Raw genomic sequence first — 20,882 nt, forward strand, 5'->3', positions numbered from 1 at the left:
CCCTCAGTATTTAAGGGGAATTAATTCCCCAACTAAGAACATGCCAGAGGGCGCGTTTGCTGAGTGGTGGAGAAAGGGGGCGTGGCCTTTGTCTAACTGTCAGCAATCCCACTGCGTGGGGCTTACTAGAGGTAAGAGGTAGGCAAGTTTTCCCCTAAAGGACCCCCAGTAGCGAAGGGGACTTCAATCCCCATCCAAGAGCACGCCAGGGAGCGCGTTTGTAGAGTAGTGGGCAAAGGGGGCGAGGCCTGTTGCAATTACTTACCAGTGTTGCTATGTGGGACTTACTGGAGGTAATAGATGGGGAAGTTGGCCCCCAAGGATGTCCTTGAGGGCCAACTACCCCTCTTGTTACCTCAAGTAAGTCCCACACAGTGGGATTGCTAAGACGTCTTCGGAGGCCATGCCCCCCTTTCTCCACCACTCTGCAAACGCGCCTCCTGGCAGACTATGGGATGGGGGATGAAGTCCAATTTAGTCTTGAGGGAGTTTGGGGGCCAAGAAGCCCGCCTGGTACCTCCTGTAAATCCTGTGCAGCAGAATTCCTGAGTGCTGGTCTGAGGCCAAGCACCCTTTCTCCACCACTCTGCAAACTTGACTACTACTTAAAGAAGCATCTTTTGGCACCTCTGACTTAGAGGTTATTTTAATCCCCCTGCCCTATTATGTACTAGGGCCTTACAGAGGAAGTCATGCTAATCACAGGGGTAGCCCAACGCATAGTGTTCCCTAGTGTAAGATAGTGTTTTCACTGTATTCTAAGTGTCTTTTAGCATTGCACTGGCTCTAGGCCTGGCTAGTCAGAGTCAGTTACCACCAGTACCCGTCAGCAAAAAGTTGGGGGCACAGGAGGACTTTCTTCTCCTCTGTAGGTTCTTTCTGCACATCTCTTGCTTCTTCCCGCACTTTTCTTTGTCTTTCTGGACTTCTATTGCCTCTTTCTGCATTTGTCTTGCTTCCTTCTGTGCCTTTGTTCTTCTTTCTTCACATGCCCTACCTCTGTAGGCATAGTTCGGAATTAGCATTTAAAAAACCTTTGAAATTCACTGAAAAACCATAGGTTTCAGGGACGTTATAGTTAGAAATTAGCATTTAAAAAACCTTAGAAATTCACTGAAAAAACAGAGGTTTCAGTGACGTTATAGTTAGTTGGACATTTCACTCCTACAAAACCAGTGAAATTCGGCCATTATAGTTAGTTCAGCTAACTATAACTCACGCCCCCGCAATGCACTGCTGATGACATCACATATTACATCATTCATGACATGGTCAGTGACATCACTGATGACATCACTGATGACATCTCAAATGACATCACTGATGACATCACTGATGACATCATCCACGTGATAATCTGATGCACCTCCTCACACCTTAATATAACCTTTGATACACCCACTCCAAAATACAGACTACCATTTTCAAAACCATAGACACACCAACACCAGTTACTACATACCCACTCACTGATTCTTAGATCTACACACACATCCACTCATTCCCCCATACAGTCACTCATACATGCAGCCACTCACCCATACAGTTACTTACACACCTAGTCAGTCATGTAAAGAATCAATCACACTCACCTATACAGTTATACACACACACCTCACCTATTCATACAGATACTAACACATACTTACTATCGTATACAATCATTGACACAAGCACACAATCATCCATACAGCCACTCTCACAATCACTCACTCTCACATATAGTCATTTATCTACTCCAACACTCACATAAAATGCCTTTCAGATATGGGGTTACTCACACATATACCACACATATACCACTGAGACATCTATTCACTCACCAACATACTCATGCACACACTCACCCACCCATAGAGCCCAACACCGATACTCTTGAACCCATACACCCAGTGAATCACCCACTCACACATCTATGCACAAAGTCACACACACACACCTACCCACACAAATACTCAGGCACCCATACAGATACTCAGGCAACCAATCAATAACCCATATAGACACTCATGTAGCTATTCACCAACTCATGCAGCAGCTTACACAGCAAACACACTGATACAGACATTCACACAGTTTAGTCACTAACCCATGCATTCAGTAAGACACATTTAATCATTCACTTATACAGTCACGCACCTACTAAATCCTCCATCCAGACACTTATACACCCACTCATTCTTCAATACACCTTGGCATATATATAAAACATATTTAAACTTTATAGAAACACAGAGTCACTGGATGATGTCATCAGTGATGTCATTTGAGATGTCATCAGTGATGTCTTCAGTGATGTCACTGACCATGTCATGAATGATGTAATATGTGACGTCATCAGCAGTGCATTGCGGGGGAGCTAGTTATAGTTAGCTGACCTAACTATAACGGCCGAATTTCACTGGTTTTGTACGAGTGAAATGTCCAACTAACTATAAGGTCCCTGAAACCTCTGTTTTTTGCAGTGAATTTCTAAGGTTTTTTAAATGTTAATTTCTAACTATAACGTGCCTGAAACCTATGATTTTTTAAGTGAATATATATATATATATATATATATATATAGGTATATGCAAACTAGGAAGCGGAGAACAGTATTACAGTTTTGGATTGGTACATTTATACCACTATATATATATATATATATATATATACACATATATATATATATATATATATATATATATATATATCAGCAGAGCACTCTCCTCTCTCGTGTCTGACCAGCTGAGCAGAAGGGAGCACGGACCACGGATTCTTTTCAAATAGCGGTCGCCAGTAGATAGTTATAGTTAGGACCTATTTTCCATAGGAAATCCGCAACATTCTATTTGGAATAACGTTGGCGTCGGTTGACGAATCCTCGCGAAATTTTCAAAACTTTTGGCCGGCTCTGCTCCGCTCCTACCCTGAAAGTTTTGCAGTGAACCGTCAAGCGGGGGCCTAGAAAAAAGGGGGGTCCCAACGCGTTTTCCCCATGCAATTTCCCATAGGATCTGTTGTCGCAGCTACAGCCCGAACCGCTGAACGGAATGGCACCAAATTTGGCAAAGAGGTAGTCCTCAGTTCGGACTCGTGCCTTTTGCATATATGGTGTGCATCTGTTCAGTAGTTCCTGAGAAAATTAGGGTACAAAAATTAGTGATATGTATGGCCGGGGAGGATCCGCGGACCCAACCCGCACCGTAAGCGCACCCTCCCTGAACCGAGCGCGCACCCTCCCGATCGCGCGCTGAATGCTAATTGGCTGTCGAGTGTCTCTCTACATTCGAAACCAGGAACTGTTGGCGGCCATTTTCTGCCTCGTCTGAAGATGCAAGAAGAATAAGTGTGTAAAACATATAAAGGGGGCAGAGTGGAAATACTCTGACCCTCTAGAGAGGCTTACGGGGTCCCAGAAGGACCCCCTGGGGCCCCCCTTTTTAAAAAAAAAAACCATCGAAATGCGCGCATGGTGCGCGCATCCTATCGCTTTGGATGCACGAATCCTCTCGCGGTAGGTTCGCGGATCCAAGGGAAAAAAAATGAAATTGTTGGGAGATAAAGATTAAGCTTAAGTGTTTTGTTCTTGAGTGGCTCTAAAAAGAGCCGTTGTGTTCATTGAGAGTTTTTTGTACTTATAAATAAGTACCTATACAGAGTCTAAAGTTGTTGAGGAAGACTCTGTTTCCTTCATCAGTAAAGTGTACTCCATCTCTCCTATACATCTCTTGCATATGAAAGCGCAGATTGTTATTGTAAATAGACCCCATTCTGTAGTCTCGGAGAAAAGCAGAAACAGATTTATTCACATGTTTCCTAGCTTTCTCAATCTGTGGACAAAAATGATCGGACCAGTTCCATTTCTGCCTTTGGCATATGTTAGAGTACACAAAGGCAGTTTTAGGGAAAAGTGAAATCAGTTGTGCAAAGGTGTCCTTCATAAGCATTTCCAGACCTACCCCAGTCAAAGTGCCTAGGTCATTGCCACCACAGTGCACTATTATGAGGTCAGGGTGTTGGATTTGCATGAAGGATTTCACCAATGGCATAAATTGGTGCCACTTTAACCCTCTCTGTCCAATCCATTTAATGTCTACATTTGGCAAACCTAGGTCTTTGTGAATGCCTTTGTTTTCTGCATACCTTTGGCTCTAGAAAATGTAGCTGTGTCCCACAATCCACACTGTAAGCATCTTGTAAGGAGGTCTGGATGCACTCAGATGGTCTCTGAAAATGAAATGGCAGTTTGGAAAGTAAGATGTTTCTAAAATGGTGGCTAAGATGCAATTTTGAAAAAAGACAAGAAATTATTGGTTGTTTAACAACCTTCTACACTGAAAGGTAGGGTGCATGTTTCTGTTTTTTAATCGCATGATTCTTATTGGTTAACAAAAAGTGCGTGAAAGAAACATTATATATGATAAGCTGATATGTTGAGAAGTCAAGCACACTTGCTGTCTTGATTAGCAACATTGTGTGTGCTGAACTTCTGACCTGTGTCCGCAGTACAGTGTTCCATGACCTGTTTCTATGGTAACGGGCAGAAGGCAGATTGTGGGAAGGGTTGAAGTTTATGTCATTTGGAAAGGGTTGAAATGTTTAACCAATAGAAATGTGTGTTTGCTTTTGAATTTATGTGGGAAGGAATGTGATTTGATGTTTACATGTATATGTGTGGAAAATGAGAGGGAAACTTTGCCATTCTTTGGTTTTGCTGACAGGTGCACACTGCAGAGATTCTGTATAAGAAAATCTGGTGTGTGACTGATATCTGGTGTGTGACTGATATACTTCTTAATCTATAAAACATCTTGAAAGGTGAGTTATTTAATTGTGAGGGGATGTATGTAGACTATTTTTATTTTAATCAGACTAATGTATTTCTTCTGCTAAAGTGTAGGGAGTACGTTTTTTTCTCTACAATCTTATTGACAGTGTGTGTGCATGTAGAAACCATTTTGTGATAAGGATTTGTTTTTTTCATGTGTTTGTAGACAGAGAACTATGCAGTTTTTATATTTTAGTAGAATTAGAAACCAGTCATTGTTTATGAATTTGTGAAATTAGTTATGTTTCTGCAGTAAAATGTAGTACTCTTTGTAGATGAAGAAATGTGTTTTGGTTTAGTGCAAGGGATAGTGTTGTTTGTCTAGAATCACACAGAGAGCCTGTGTGCATTTGGGAACCACCGTGAGAGAAGCATTTAGTAATATCTTGTATTTGCTGACAGATAACTCTTTTAAAACCTGTCATGTTGTCAAGTTTTAGTAGCATGAGAAGCCAGTGTTTGCTTATGCGCTGATCAAATGAGTCAGGCAATGATACAAAAGTGCACTTTTGAAATATGCACATTGTGTGCAGTTCTCTTACCACTTCCATAGTAGTAAATAAGGTTTCGTAAACTCGTAGGGATAGTGGTTGTTGTCTAGAATCACAATGTGAGTCTGTGTGCATTTGGGAACCAATGTGAGAGAAGCATATGGTAACATTGTTTATTTGCTGACAGATAACTATTTTAAATCCTGTCATGTTGTCAAGTTTTAGTAGCATTAGAAGCCAGTCATTGCTTATGCGTTGATTAAATGAGTCAGGCATTGACACTAAAGTGTAGTCGTGAAATATGTAGATTGTGTGCAGTTCCCTTACCACTTGCACTGTATTGAATGAGTTTTGGTAAACTCCTAGGGATAGTGGTGCTTGTGTAGAATCACACTGTGAGTCTGTGTGCATTTGGGAACCACTGTGAGAGAAGCGTTTGGTAACATCGTGTATTTGCTGACAGATAACTGTTTTAAAATCTGTCATGTTGTCAAGTTTTAGTAGCATTAGAAGCCAGTCTTTGCTTATGCGTTGATTAAAAGAGTCAGGCATTGACACTAAAGTTCAGTCGTGAAATATGTAGATTGTGTGCAGTTCCCTTACCTCTTCCACTGTAGTGAATGAGTTTTGGTAAACTCCTAGGGATAGTGGTGCTTGTCTAGAATCACACTGTGAGTCAGTGTACATTTGGGAACCACTGTGAGAGAAGCGTTTGGTAACATTGTGTATTTGCTGATAGATAACTGTTTTAAAACATGTCATGTTGTCAAGTTTTAGTAGCATTAGAAGCCAGTCTTTGCTTATGCGTTGATTACATTAGTCAGGCATTGACATTAAAGTGCAGTCGTGAAATATGTATATTGTGTGCAGTTCCTTTACCACTTCCACTGTAGTGAATGAGTTTTGGTAAAGTCCTAGGGATAGTGGTGCTTGTCTAGAATCACACTGTGAGTCTGTTTGCATTTGGGAACCACTGTGAGAGAAGCGTTTGGTAACATCGTTTATTTGCTGACAGATAACTGTTTTAAAACCTGTCATGTTGTCAAGTTTTAGTAGCATTAGAAGCCTGTCTTTGCTTATGTGTTGATTAAATGAGTCAGGCATTGACACTAAAGTGCAGTCGTGAAATATGTAGATTGTGTGCAGTTCCCTTACCTCTTCCACTGAAGTGAATGAGTTTTGGTAAACTCCTAGGGATAGTGGTGCTTGTCTAGAATCACACTGTGAGTCTGTGTGCATTTGGGAACCACTCTGAGAGAAGCGTTTGGTAACAATGTGTATTTGCTGACAGATAACTGTTTTAAAACATGTCATGTTCTCAAGTTTTAGTAGCATTAGAAGACAGTTATGGCTTATGCTTCCATTAAATGAGTTAGGTATTGACAGTAAAGTGTAGTCGTGAAATATGTAGATTGTGTGCAGTTCCCTTACCACTTCCAGTGTAGTGAATGAGTTTTGGTAAACTCCTAGGGATAGTGGTGCTTGTCTAGAATCATACTGTGAGTCTGTGTGCATTTGGGAACCACTCTGAGAGAAGCGTTTGGTAACATTGTGTATTTGCTGACAGATAACTGTTTTAAAACATGTCATGTTCTCAAGTTTTAGTAGCATTAGAAGACAGTTATGGCTTATGCTTCCATTAAATGAGTCAGGCATTGACATTAAAGTGCAGTTGTGAAATATGTAGATTGTGTGCAGTTCCTTTACCACTTCCACTGTAGTGAATGAGTTTTGGTAAAGTCCTAGGGATAGTGGTGCTTGTCTAGAATCACACTGTGAGTCTGTGTACATTTGGGAACCACTGTGAGAGAAGCATTTGGTAACATCGTGTATTTGCTGACAGATAACTGTTTTAAAACATGTCATGTTCTCAAGTTTTAGCAGCATTAGAAGACAGTTATGGCTTATGCTTTCATTAAATGAGTCAGGTATTGACAGTAAACTGTAGTCGTGAAATATGTAGATTGTGTGCAGTTCCCTTATCTCTTCCACTGTAGTGAATGAGTTTTGGTGAACTCCTAGGGATAGTGGTGCTTGTCTAGAATCACACTGTGAGTCTGTGTACATTTGGGAACCACTGTGAGAGAAGCGTTTGGTAACATCGTGTATTTGCTGATAGATAACTATTTTAAAACATGTCATGTTGTGAAGTTTTAGTAGCATTAGAAGACAGTTATGGCTTATGCTTTCATTAAATGAGTTAGGTATTGACAGTAAAGTGTAGTCGTGAAATATGTAGATTGTGTGCAGTTCCCTTACCACTTCCAGTGTAGTGAATGAGTTTTGGTAAACTCCTAGGGATAGTGCTGCTTGTCTAGAATCACACTGTGAGTCTGTGTGCATTTGGGAACCACTGTGAGAGAAGCGTTTGGTAACATCGTGTATTTGCTGACAGATAACTGTTTTAAAACCTGTCATGTTGTCAAGTTTTAGTAGCATTAGAAGCCAGTGTTTGCTTATGCATTGATAAAATGAGTCATGATTTGACACTAAAGTGCAGTACCATGTAGTATTGTCTTCACTGCACCAGAGCTGAAAATTTCAAAATGTTACCCAGGCACTGTCCTAGAAGTAGTCTGATGATTTAGTCAGTTTCTAAGTACTTATGTTGTGAACCATTCATTACCAAATAGACTGCTTCAAACGTCTATGCAGTATGCATGTAGTTCTCTAACCACCTACACAGTTGTTTTCACACCTTCAATTCCCTAGTCAGTATCCATACACTTCTAGGAAACACCCTGTCAGTCCCTTTGCAGTCTTCTAGTGACCAATTCAGCACCATGTAGTAATCCATTCACTGTGCCAAAACCCAAACACTTATAAATTCACTAAGACACTCTCTTTAGAGTACTCTAATGATTCAGTCACTGTCTAAGTATTCATGCACTGAGCCAGGTCTTAGCACATGGACTGCTTCAAACCCCTATGCACTATGCATGCAGTTTTCTAACCACCTACAGACTTGTATTTTACACTTTCAATTCCCTAGTCAGTATCCATATAGTCCAGCAAACCTCCTGTCACTCCCTTTGCACTCTTCTAGTGACCCATTCAGTACCAAGTACTAATCCATTCCCTGTGCGAAAAGCCTACCACTTATAAATTCATCCAGGCAGTCTCCTTGCTGTAGTCTAATCATTCAGTCAGTACCCAAGTACTCATGCAGTGAGCCCGGCCTTAGCACATGGACTGCTTTAAATGCCTATCCAGTTAGTTCTCTAATCATTAGTTCTCTAATCAGCTACACAGTTGTCTTTCGCATCTTCAATTCCCCAGTTAGTATTCATATACTTCTAGCAAACACCCTGGGACTCACCCAGTGTGTCTCCTTTTAGTAGTGTAATAATTCAGTCACTTAGCATGTAGTCTTTTAGTGAGGTAGGCTTTAGGGCATGAACTGCTTCAAAGTAGTATGCACGATGTATGTAGTGTTTTAATGATCGTCACACTTGTGGTTCAGGGCTATAGTTTCTTAGTCTGTTTTTATATAAAATGTGTTTGTACAGTAATAGAATACTGTAAATTTGAAAGTTATTAATATACATTTATTTGTGATTCTTTTTTGCAGATACTGTTTTTCAACGTTAAAATCGAGAAATTATGCCAGAAAAAAAAAGAAAAAGAAAAGAACAGAGACAGGAGGATTATTATAAGAAACATCAACCACAAGTATTGAATAAACAAGATAATGTGGCTAAAAAGAAAAAAAATTCTGGTAAGGTCACAAAGCAATTTATTAAAAATGTTTGTAGGAGCAAACAGAATGTAGAGAATGCTGCAACTTCAGAAAAAAATTTAAGTAAGAAACAAAATCAAAATAAGAGGAAAAGTAAAAAAACAAATGTTCAGTCAAAGGAGATAAAGTATGGTAAAAGAAGACAAAATCAGTATAAGGAATTACGCAAAAAAATATTTTACAAGAGAGTAGTGCAAAATTTGCTGAAAGATGTGAAGAAATATAAAAAGAGAGCTTTATTTTATAAAAAGAAGAAGCATATTGAAAGCATTGTGGAAAAGGCTTTTGAAGTAAAAAGGAAACTGTTTATTTTACTGTTAAACAGAATTCGATCACTAGATAAACCAATATATGTAATGAAGGCCAAAAGTAGGAGGAAAAGAGTTATTAGTAAACAAATGTTGTGATTTTTTTTGGGAGAATGGAAACACAGTTCTAGTTCAGAGCCTTTTTTTAATGAAGAGAGTTATTCACTAAGTGAAAAATTATTGTATGCAGTTGACACCAGTGGTAGAGTTTATGAGGTTAGTGATGGTTGTCCAATGGAGAAAGAGAAAATGGTTGAAAGAAATGCAGAAGAAGTGATAGCTGATGAAGTTTTAGGAAGACGTGCTAAAAACCCTGTGTACACTTGGGATTGCAGTAGTGTTTGTAGTGTACGACAGGAATCTATTGAAAAATTATGTAGTTTTTTACGAGTCTATACTAAAAAAAGTGTAAAACAAAAGATTACGCTGTTGCAAGGACTAGACCGTTGCAGAGTGAGAAAACATACTGGTTTGCAAGGTCATTCTCTAGCTTGTCTTTCTAGGAAAGTTTGTGAAAGTGTTTTTCATCATTTCAGAATGCTGGCAGTACATCATACTCAAATGCGGAAGTTAGTGAGAAGGTTGTATTATGCAAAAAGACCAGCACTAAAGTTAAGTGAGTTGAACAGTGCTCTTTTATGTGGGTCAGTTTCAGATGTGAAGCAGGTCTGTGAGGATATTGAGTTTTGTTACTTTGGGCCTCAGCAAGAGAGTGAAGAAACTGACACATTAGTAGAACAAAATGTTGAGGACAATGTAGAACCTGTAATTACAGAAAAAATTGAGGATGAAATCACAAAGTTTAAGGTAATTTCAGGTGAAAGACCAAATGTTTCTTGTATTTGTTGTCGGCGAAATCACTATAAAAATCAGACTAGGGGTGTCAATCTGTATTTAAAAAGTGAAATAGAAGATAATGATAAGTGGGTGGAATTTGCAACTTATTTGTTGGTAGAGGATTGTTTTGATTTGGGATGTGAGCAGCGTATTTGCAAATATTGTTATAATAAATTAGATGAGAATAAAATGCCCGCTAGAGCTGTTCATAATAATCTAGAGTTGGTTGCTATTCCTCCAGAGCTGATTGATTTAAATACGTATGAGTCTATTCTGATACAATGTGTTCACCCGTTTCAGGCTATTGTACGTATGGAGCCCAAAACAAGTAAATTACCTCCATCAGAGTTGCAAAGAGGATTGAAAGGAAGAGTTGTGTATTTACCATTAGATTTAAGGAAAAATGTTGAAACTATTGGTGTAGATCATGCAGAAAATGAGCCACTAGTCATTCTAGTTAATGGTGTTCCTACTAAGAATAAGAAAATCTGCAAGAGTTAGTGGATGTTAGGAAAGTGCAAAAGGCATCATTGTAAAAATAATGAGTACTATACAAATGTGTTTGTTGGAGAAGAAGAACTAGATTTAGCAGTAGATAGTGAAACATTAAGTGGACAAATTGAAAAAGTGGACATGTCCAGATGTGAAGAGATCTATGAACATTATAGTGTACATCCACTTCATTCCAAAGAGGTGATGGGGAATACAATTGAGTTGTTTCAAATGAAAAAAGCAACAGGAAGTCCCATGAGTGTATGGGAAGAGAGCTTGGAAGCTCGTTGTTTCCCACAGTTGTTTCTAACAAGAAAAGGTGGACGATATGATGAACGTCCTGTGCAGATTCCTGCATCTGAATATCGGACAACAAGATTATATGCAGAAGATCCAAGATTTCGACAATGTATCCCTTATATGTTTCATCTTCTGTTTGAAAGTGACTTGTCTGGACTTTCATATGCAGGAAATCACATTTGAAAAACTGGAATGCATCTTCAAAATGTAACTGCAAAGGATTTTATGGATACAGTGCATCAGAGAGATGATCATTTAGAATCTCAGTTGATTAATCTGATGGCATGTCAGCGTGGGACTAATGAATATTGGTACCGTCGACATGGAGAACTGAAATGCATGCTAGGGAACTTGGGAACTCCTACATGGTTTGTTACACTAAGCTGTGCTGAGTATGCTTGGGATGATTTACTTGAATTTCTTCGAGAGGCAAATTCCAATATAAAAAATATTGAATACAAGACACCTGGAGAATTGTGCTCTTTGGATCCTGTCAATGTATGCAGATATTTCAATCATAGATTTAAAGCTATGATGTCTTTCATCTGCAATAAAAAGAATCCTCCTCTTGAAGAAGTTGTGGATTTCTTTTGGAGAAAGGAGTATCAAGCAAGAGGTGCTCCTCACATAGATATGTTGTTATGGGTCAAGGACGCCCCCAAATTTGGAACAGATTCAGATGAAACTGTTTTGTCTTTCATTGAAGAGTATGCTTCATGTGCTCTTCCAAATAGCAGAGAAGAGAAAAACTTAAAACAACAAGTCTTACAATTTCAAAGCCATAGGTGTGGAAAATACTGTTGATGAAAGTACAAGTCAAAGGATAAGTTCTATACCAAATGTCGTTTTGGATTTCCACGTCCTGTATTAGCCAAAGGAAGAGTGAACAGTTTTATGTCAGCTGTACGACATACCATCACAAGAAAGTCTCAGAAAAACACCTACAACTTAAGAAGAAGCGAAGAATCAAAATACAAAAATGACTACAATCCAGTTATTTTATCCATGTGGAACGCTAGCATGGATATTCAGTATGTTGCGGACAATTCCATTGCTGTTGCTCGATATGTAACGTCTTACATTACTAAATCAGAAAAGACTGAATTGAAAGAAATGTGGGAAGAGATTTCTCACGAGAAGACTCTAAGTAAGAAATTATACAGTTTCAGTTTGAAGATGTTATCGCATCGTGAAATTGGAGCATATAAATGTTCAGATCGGTTATCATCTGCAAGTCTATATTCCAAAAGTTGAAGGACCCCAATCATTTCAATCATTCTTCTTTGAACATCTTTGCAGACAAAACTCTGTGCTTACTTTTATCATTCGCAAGGAAATTTAAAAACGGAAATATGTCACTTTTTGTAACATAGTTATTGTGCAAGATACTCTTTCATATTTACAAAGAGAGGAAAAGGCACTCTGTGAACTTTTTATACTCCATGTAAATACAACCTCATCATTTAGACCACTTTGTGTTGAAAGGGTTTTCTATAAGTGTTGTTGTGCATGATTGCACTTAATACTCATAGAACAAGACACATGTCTAGATTTATCAGAAATCATAAATCTTGATCTGTGTGTGAATGGTGCACCATTCTACAATTGGAAAGCACAACAAAGAGAATTGTTTTAATTTCTCCACATTTTTATATCTTCAATGCATGCTGAAATGTTCAGCATACATTGAAGGAGAAAGTATTATTTTCTCATTGTTTTTGTGCAGGAGGGTGTGTCTTCCTGTAGAAAAATAAACAGCACATGACACAGATATCCTTGCACTATGGTGCAAGGGTGCCTGTGTCACCACATGGCTGCAGTTTAAGCAGCAGTGCAGACAGAAGCATAGATTTGCAACATATTTATGTACATATGTTGCATCCCTGTGCTTCGGAAGTACTACAGCACACTGCAGTTAAAGAGGTTACTGTGTGATGCTGCAGCACTTCCTTATAGTTCTGCACTTATACATTCACCATACGCTACTAATGCATTCATTCAGTCAATTACGTACTACACATACATTCATCTAAACTTTCACACACTAACAAAGAAATTTAGCTCTTTTTTTAAACCAGGAAAGTTAGTTCTTACAAGAACTTTTTTCTTTTATATATATTTTTTTTTTGTTTTTCTAACAATTTTGTGATTTTTTTTGTTTTTCTGAAAAAATAAAACAGGAGAAACCAAAGAATGAACTTCAGGGAACAATAAAAAATAAAGAAAAATTAGGAAATATGACCTTCTTGGACACGGCAGATCAGATCGATCGACTGCTCGCCATAGCACAAAGTCTTATTGCACTTAGTGGAGAGCACTTTTAAAAATTGAAATTGAGGACGGATGTCCAAGGTTTGGTCTGATGGATGCACTCTTCATGTGCTCGGCTGCGATGAGGTGGGTGGCGCAGGAGCGTTTCTCATCCGTCGGCACTCTTCTTTTGCAAGATTGTTTGGATGAAGGGTCCTCATGTGCTTCATCATACTTGCCGTGCCGCAAAAGTATTTCTTGTTAGGATCCCCTCTCGATAGGACTCTTTTGCAAATCTTGCATGTGACCAAGGTGGCATTGGTTTTATTCTGCCCCTCAGGAAAAGTAAAACATTTCCATACCACTGAAGAGAAACGTTCTTTGCGTGGTAACTCCGGCAAAAATTCATCCTCAGAAGTATGAGGTGATGCAGGTGATGCCTGCTGCCCTGAAGCCATTTTTGGTTGCAAAAAGTTAGAGCTAAGTGTAAACTTAGTCTAAAAAATCTTCTTCTCTCCAAAGAGGTGGTTCTCCAAAGAAGCTCAAAGAAGAATGATTGAAATGGGTGGGGTCTTTCAGTAGTTAGAACAGGAAGTGTAATGAACCAATCAAATCTCTTTTTTTGAAGGTCACATGGGATCCGTGCACCCTGCGCTTACGCAGCACACACCCAGCGCGAATCCGCGAAATTGAATTAAAAAGAAATATAGGATTAGATGTCAAAATATTTTAGTTTTAAGACTAGTTTAGAGTTTGTCTTCAATTAATATTCACATGAAATACATAAATATGTTTTTTTAAATGTTAAATACTTCGCGGCATCCGCGCACCCACCGGGTCATAGACGCAGATGACGCATCGCGGCAGCGCGTAAACGTCGCGTTACGTACATCGAATGATGTCATTTGAGATGTCATCAGTGATGTCACTGACCATGTCATGAGTGATGTAATATGTGACGTCATCAGCAGTGCATTGCATGGGCGCGAGTTATAGTTAGCTGAACTAACTATAACAGTGGAATTTCTAGGGTTTTGTACGAGGGTAATGTCCAGCTAACTATAACACACCTGAAACCTATGGTTTTTTCAGTGAATTTCTAATGTTTTTTAAATGCCAATTCCTAACTATAACGTGCCTGAAACCTATGGTTTTTTCAGTGAAAATAAAAAAAAAAAAATATATATATATATATATATATATATATATATATATATATATATATATTTCCACAGTTTGTCTCCCTTGCTTGGAGGCGCACTCAGGAATCAAGCAGGACCCCATCTTTTGTTACAGAGTCCTTTGATTTTAGCAAACCGGCATTCTTTTAAAACCATTACAGATGCCCTACGCGTTTCAGTGCTGCTTGCACCTTGTTCACGGGCTGGTGTGCTATTTCCTGGCAGATTCACGAGGGCGCCAGGTCAGCTCCTTTAAATATCAGTTGCTCGCCCCCTGGTGGGCTTGCTTCGGTGCAAAACAATTAAGAGGCATTATGGAGCTTGAAGTCTTCCTTCGTGTACTGACGCCCTACAGTGATTGCTGTCATCAATAGTCCTTCATTTCAGTCCTTCTTATTTCCCTCCAGTGGGTCGTTTGTAAAGAATCCAGTTTTCCGTTCACGCTATTTTAACTTGACCCTCTGCTAAGTGCTGAGACTCCGGTGCCTCGCAGCAGTCCATAACTCTTTAATGGCGGTGCAGTCTCCACGACCGAGAACTGGCCGTAATATGTATTTCCACAGTTTGTCTCCCTTGCTTGGAGGCGCACTCAGGAATCAAGCAGGACGCCATCTTTTGTTACAGAGTCCTTTGATTTTAGCAAACCGGCATTCTTTTAAAACCATTACAGATGCCCTACGCGTTTCAGTGCTGCTTGCACCTTGTTCACGGGCTGGTGTGCTATTTCCTGGCAGATTCAAGAGGGCGCCAGGTCAGCTCCTTTAAATATCAGTTGCTCGCCCCCTGGTGGGCTTGCTTCGGTGCAAAACAATTAAGAGGCATTATGGAGCTTGAAGTCTTCCTTCGTGTACTGACGCCCTACAGTGATTGCTGTCATCAATAGTCCTTCATTTCAATCCTTCTTATTTCCCTCCAGTGGGTCGTTTGTAAAGAATCCAGTTTTCCGTTCAGGCTATTTGAACTTGACCCTCTGCTAAGTGCTGAGACTCCGGTGCCTCGCAGCAGTCCATAACTCTTTAATGGCGGTGCAGTCTCCACGACCGAGAACTGGCCATAATATGTATTTCCACAGTTTGTCTCCCTTGCTTGGAGGCGCACTCAGGAATCAAGCAGGACCCCATCTTTTGTTACAGAGTCCTTTGATTTTAGCAAACCGGCATTCTTTTAAAACCATTACAGATGCCCTACGCGTTTCAGTGCTGCTTGCACCTTGTTCACGGGCTGGTGTGCTATTTCCTGGCAGATTCACGAGGGCGCCAGGTCAGCTCCTTTAAATATCAGTTGCTCGCCCCCTGGTGGGTGCAAAACAATTAAGAGGCATTACCGGAGGGAAATAAGAAGGATTGAAATGAAGGACTATTGATGACAGTAATCACTGTAGGGCGTCATTAATAATGCCTCTTAATTGTTTTGCACCGAAGCAAGCCCACCAGGGGGCGAGCAACTGATTTTGTAGGTTTGGTGTAAATCTGTTCAGTAGATTCTGAGAAAATAGCCTTTAAATCAATATATATATCTGAGCCCGCTTACGGTACGCTTACCGTACGCTTACCGTAAGCGTACGGTGGCGTGCGCGAGCGCGATTCTGATTGGCTCTTAGATCTTAGTAAACATTCGAATCGGCCGAAACCAGGAAGCGGCGCACTGAGTGTTGTTTATCAAACAAGATGGCCAAAAACATGTTACGGGGCTGTTTTGACAACTCCCTCCCACATAGTCATGTTGAGGGAGTCCCCAAACATCCCCCAAGAGCAAAAACGGTTTTATTTTTTTTTCGGCAATTTCGCCGAGTACGCTTACCGTACGCTTACCGTAAGCGTACGGTAAAAAAAAAAAAAAAAAAAAACACTATCCACACTTACCCCCCCCCCTGTGCTTTTGGTGGCCGTAGCGTAGGCCACCAAATGTACAGGGCTTATTAATAGGTAAAAAAAACTAAATTTTGGCAACATGAAATTATAAAATCGAAATAAAAAAAACACTATCCACATTGACCCCACCCCCTGTGCTTTTGGTGGCCGAAGGCCACCAAATGTACAGGGCTTATTAAAGTTGATAAAAACCGTGCACGGAACGAACTGCGTTAAGTGGGCGCGCACGCCTCGAATGGCGTAAAGTAACTTAGCATTTAAAAAAACGTACAAATTCACTGAAAAAACCATAGGTTTCACACACGTTATAGTTAGGAATTAGCATTTAAAAAACCTTGCAAATTCACTGAAAAAACCATAGGTTTCACACATGTTATAGTTAGCGGAAATTTTACTGATAAAAAACCAGTGAAATTGCCCCGTTATAGTTAGTGCTGGCAACTATAACTCACGCGACCGCAATCTTCTGCTGATGACATATGTGTCTTTATGAAAAAAAAATATTTGTAATATATGTATAGCTAAAAATGTATGGAAGAAGACATGGGCAAATAAGTGTCTAAATACAGTATTAGCATCAGCAGAGGATTGCGGTCGCGTGAGTTATAGTTGCCAGCACTAACTATAACGGGGCAATTTCACTGGTTTTTTATCAGTAAAATTTCCGCTAACTATAACATGTGAAACCTATGGTTTTTTCAGTGAATATATACATATATAAAATGCATATGCATATATATGCATATATCTATGTGCATATGTGTGTGAGTAAATAGAGGTAGAGAGAAGTAGAGATGTAGAGGTGTAGAGGTAGAGGTGTAGAGGTAGAGAGGTAGAGGTAGAGAGATAGAGGTAGAGAGGTAGAGAGGTAGAGAGTAGTAGAGAGAGAGGTAGAGAGAGGTAGAGAGGTAGAGAGTAGAGAGTGAGTAATAGAGAGTAGAGAGTGAGTAGTAGAGAGTAGTAGAGAGAGTAGCAGAGAGTGAGTAGTAAAGAGTAGTAGAGTGAGTAGTAGAGAGTGAGTAGTAGAGAGTGAGTAGTAGAGAGTAGTAGAGAGTGAGTAGTAGAGAGTGAGTAGTAGAGAGTAGAAGAGGGTGAGTAGTAGAGAGTGAGTAGTAGAGAGTGAGTAGTAGAGAGTGAGTAGCAGAGAGAGTAGTAGAGAGTAGTAGAGTGTGAGTAGTAGAGTGAGTAGTAGAGAGTAGTAGAGAAAGAGTAGTAGAGAGTGAGTAGTAGAGAGTAGTAGAGAGCAAGTAGTAGAGAGTGAGTAGTAGAGTGAGTAGTAGAGTGAGTAGTAGAGAGTGAGTAAAAGAGAATAGTAGAGAGTAATAGAGAGAGAGTAGTAGAGAGTGAGTAGTAGAGAGTAGTAGAGAGAGAGTAGTAGAGAGTGAGTAGTAGAGAGTAGTAAAGAGTAGTAGAGATTGAGTAGTAGAGAGTAGTAGAGAGTGAGTAGTAGAGAGTGAGTAGTAGAGAGAGTAGTAGAGAGTAGTAGAGTAGTAGAGAGTGAGTAGTAGAGAGTAGTTTAGTAGTAGAGAGTGAGTAGTAGAGAGTAGTAGAGAGTTGGTAGTAGAGTGAGTAGCAGAGAGTAGTAGAGAGTGAGTAGTAGAGTGAGTAGTAGAGAGTAGTAGAGAGCTAGTAGTAGAGAGTGAGTAGTAGAGTGAGTAGTAGAGAGTGTAGAGAGCGAGTAGTAGAGAGTGAGTAGTGGAGAGTGAGTAGTAGAGAGTAGTAGAGAGCGAGTAGTAGAGAGTGAGTAGTAGAGAGTGAGTAGTAGAGAGCGAGTAGTAGAGAGTGAGTAGTAGAGAGTGAGTAGTAGAGAGCGAGTAGTAGAGAGTGAGTAGTGGAGAATGAGTAGTAGAGTGAGTAGTAGAGAGGGAGTAGTAGAGAGTGAATAGTAGAGAGTGAGTAGTAGAGAGAGTAGTAGAGAGTGAGTAGTAGAGAGTAGTAGAGAGTGAGTAGTAGAGTAGTAGAGAGTGAGTGGTAGAGAGTAGTAGAGAGTAGTAGAGTGAGTAGTAGAGAATAGTAGAGAGTGAGTAGTAGAGAGTGAGTATTAGAGTGAGTAGTAGAGAGTAGTAGAGAGTGAGTAGTAGAGAGTAGTAGAGAGTAGTAGAGAGTGAGTAGTAGAGAGTAGTAGAGAGTGAGTAGTAGAGAGTGAATGGTAGAGAGTAGTAGAGAGTGAGTAGTAGAGAGAGAGTAGTAGAGAGTGAGTAGTAGAGAGTAGTAGAGAGTGAGTAGTAGAGAGCAGTAGAGAGTGAGTAGTAGAGAGTGAGTAGTAGAGAGTAGTAGAGAGTGAGTAGTAGAGAGTAGTAGAGAAAGAGTAGTAGAGAGTGAGTAGTAGAGAGTAGTAGAGAGCAAGTAGTAGAGAGTGAGTAGTAGAGTGAGTAGTAGAGTGAGTAGTAGAGAGTGAGTAGTAGAGAGTAGTAGAGAGTATAGAGAGTGAGTAGGAGAGAGTAGTAGAGAGAGAGTAGTAGAGAGTGACTAGTAAAGAGTAGTAAAGAGTAGTAAAGATTGAGTAGTAGAGAGTAGTAGAGAGTGAGTAGTAGAGAGTGAGTAGTAGAGAGTGAGTAGTAGAGAAAGTAGTAGAGAGTAGTAGAGAGTAGTAGAGTGTGAGTAGTAGAGAGTAGTTTAGTAGTAGAGAGTGTGTAGTAGAGAGTAGTAGAGAGTGGGTAGTAGAGTGAGTAGTAGAGAGTGAGTAGTAGAGTGAGTAGTAGAGAGTAGTAGAGAGCTAGTAGTAGAGAGTGAGTAGTAGAGTGAGTAGTAGAGAGTAGTAGAGAGCGAGTAGTAGAGAGTGAGTAGTGGGGAGTGAGTAGTAGAGAGTAGTAGAGAGTGAGTAGTAGAGAGTAGTAGAGAAAGAGTAGTAGAGAGTGAGTAGTAGAGAGTAGTAGAGAGTAGTAGAGTGAGTAGTAGAGAATAGTAGAGAGTGAGTAGTAGAGAGTGAGTATTAGAGTGAGTAGTAGAGAGTAGTAGAGAGTGAGTAGTAGAGAGTAGTAGAGAGTAGTAGAGAGTGAGTAGTAGAGAGTAGTAGAGAGTGAGTAGTAGAGAGTGAATGGTAGAGAGTAGTAGAGAGTGAGTAGTAGAGAGAGAGTAGTAGAGAGTGAGTAGTAGAGAGTAGTAGAGAGTGAGTAGTAGAGAGCAGTAGAGAGTGAGTAGTAGAGAGTGAGTAGTAGAGAGTAGTAGAGAGTGAGTAGTAGAGAGTAGTAGAGAAAGAGTAGTAGAGAGTGAGTAGTAGAGAGTAGTAGAGAGCAAGTAGTAGAGAGTGAGTAGTAGAGTGAGTAGTAGAGTGAGTAGTAGAGAGTGAGTAGTAGAGAGTAGTAGAGAGTATAGAGAGTGAGTAGGAGAGAGTAGTAGAGAGAGAGTAGTAGAGAGTGACTAGTAAAGAGTAGTAAAGAGTAGTAAAGATTGAGTAGTAGAGAGTAGTAGAGAGTGAGTAGTAGAGAGTGAGTAGTAGAGAGTGAGTAGTAGAGAAAGTAGTAGAGAGTAGTAGAGAGTAGTAGAGTGTGAGTAGTAGAGAGTAGTTTAGTAGTAGAGAGTGAGTAGTAGAGAGTAGTAGAGAGTGGGTAGTAGAGTGAGTAGTAGAGAGTGAGTAGTAGAGTGAGTAGTAGAGAGTAGTAGAGAGCTAGTAGTAGAGAGTGAGTAGTAGAGTGAGTAGTAGAGAGTAGTAGAGAGCGAGTAGTAGAGAGTGAGTAGTGGGGAGTGAGTAGTAGAGAGTAGTAGAGAGCGAGTAGTAGAGAGTGAGTAGTAGAGAGTGAGTAGTAGAGAGCGAGTAGTAGAGAGTGAGTAGTGTAGAATGAGTAGTAGAGAGTAGTAGAGTGAGTAGTAGAGAGGGAGTAGTAGATAGTGAATAGTAGAGAGTGAGTAGTAGAGAGAGAGTAGTAGAGAGTGAGTAGTAGAGAGTAGTACAGAGTGAGTAGTAGAGTAGTAGAGAGTGAGTGGTAGAGAGTAGTTGAGAGTAGTAGAGTGAGTAGTAGAGAGTAGTAGAAAGTGAGTAGTAGAGAGTGAGTAGTAGAGAGTAGTAGAGAGTAGTAGAGAGTGAGTAGTAGAGTGAATAGTAGAGAGAGAGTAGTAGAGAGTAGTAGAGAGTGAGTAGTAGAGAGTGAATGGTAGAGAGTCGTAGAGAGTGAGTAGTAGAGAGAGAGTAGTAGAGAGTAGTAGAGAGTGAGTAGTAGAGAGTGAGTAGTAGAGAGTGAGTAGTAGAGAGTGAGTAGTAGAGTGAGTAGTAGAGTGAGTAGTAGAGTAGTAGAGAGTAGTCAGACAGTGTCAGTCAGTGTCCGTCTGTCAGTGTCAGTCAGTGTCCGTCAGTCAGTGTCAGTCAGTCAGTGTCAGTCAGTGTCAGTCAGTCAGTGTCAGTCAGTCAGTCAGTGTCAGTCAATCAGTGTCAGTCAGTGCCAGTCAATCAGTGTCAATCAGTGTCAATCAGTCAGTCAGTGCCAGTCAGTCAGTGTCAGTCAGTGTCAGTGTCAGTCAATCAGTGTCAGTCAGTGTCAATCAGTCAGTGTCAGTCAGTCAGTGTCAGTCAGTCAGTCAGTGTCAGCTAGAGCAGCTCTGCTGACTTGGTTCTCTGGCTCTAGCGCAGCTCTGCTGACCTGGTTCTCTGGTTCTAAAGCAGCTCTGC

This window comes from Triturus cristatus, chromosome 4_1 (assembly GCF_964204655.1).
Source record: "Triturus cristatus chromosome 4_1, aTriCri1.1, whole genome shotgun sequence".
NCBI lineage: Eukaryota > Metazoa > Chordata > Amphibia > Caudata > Salamandridae > Triturus > Triturus cristatus.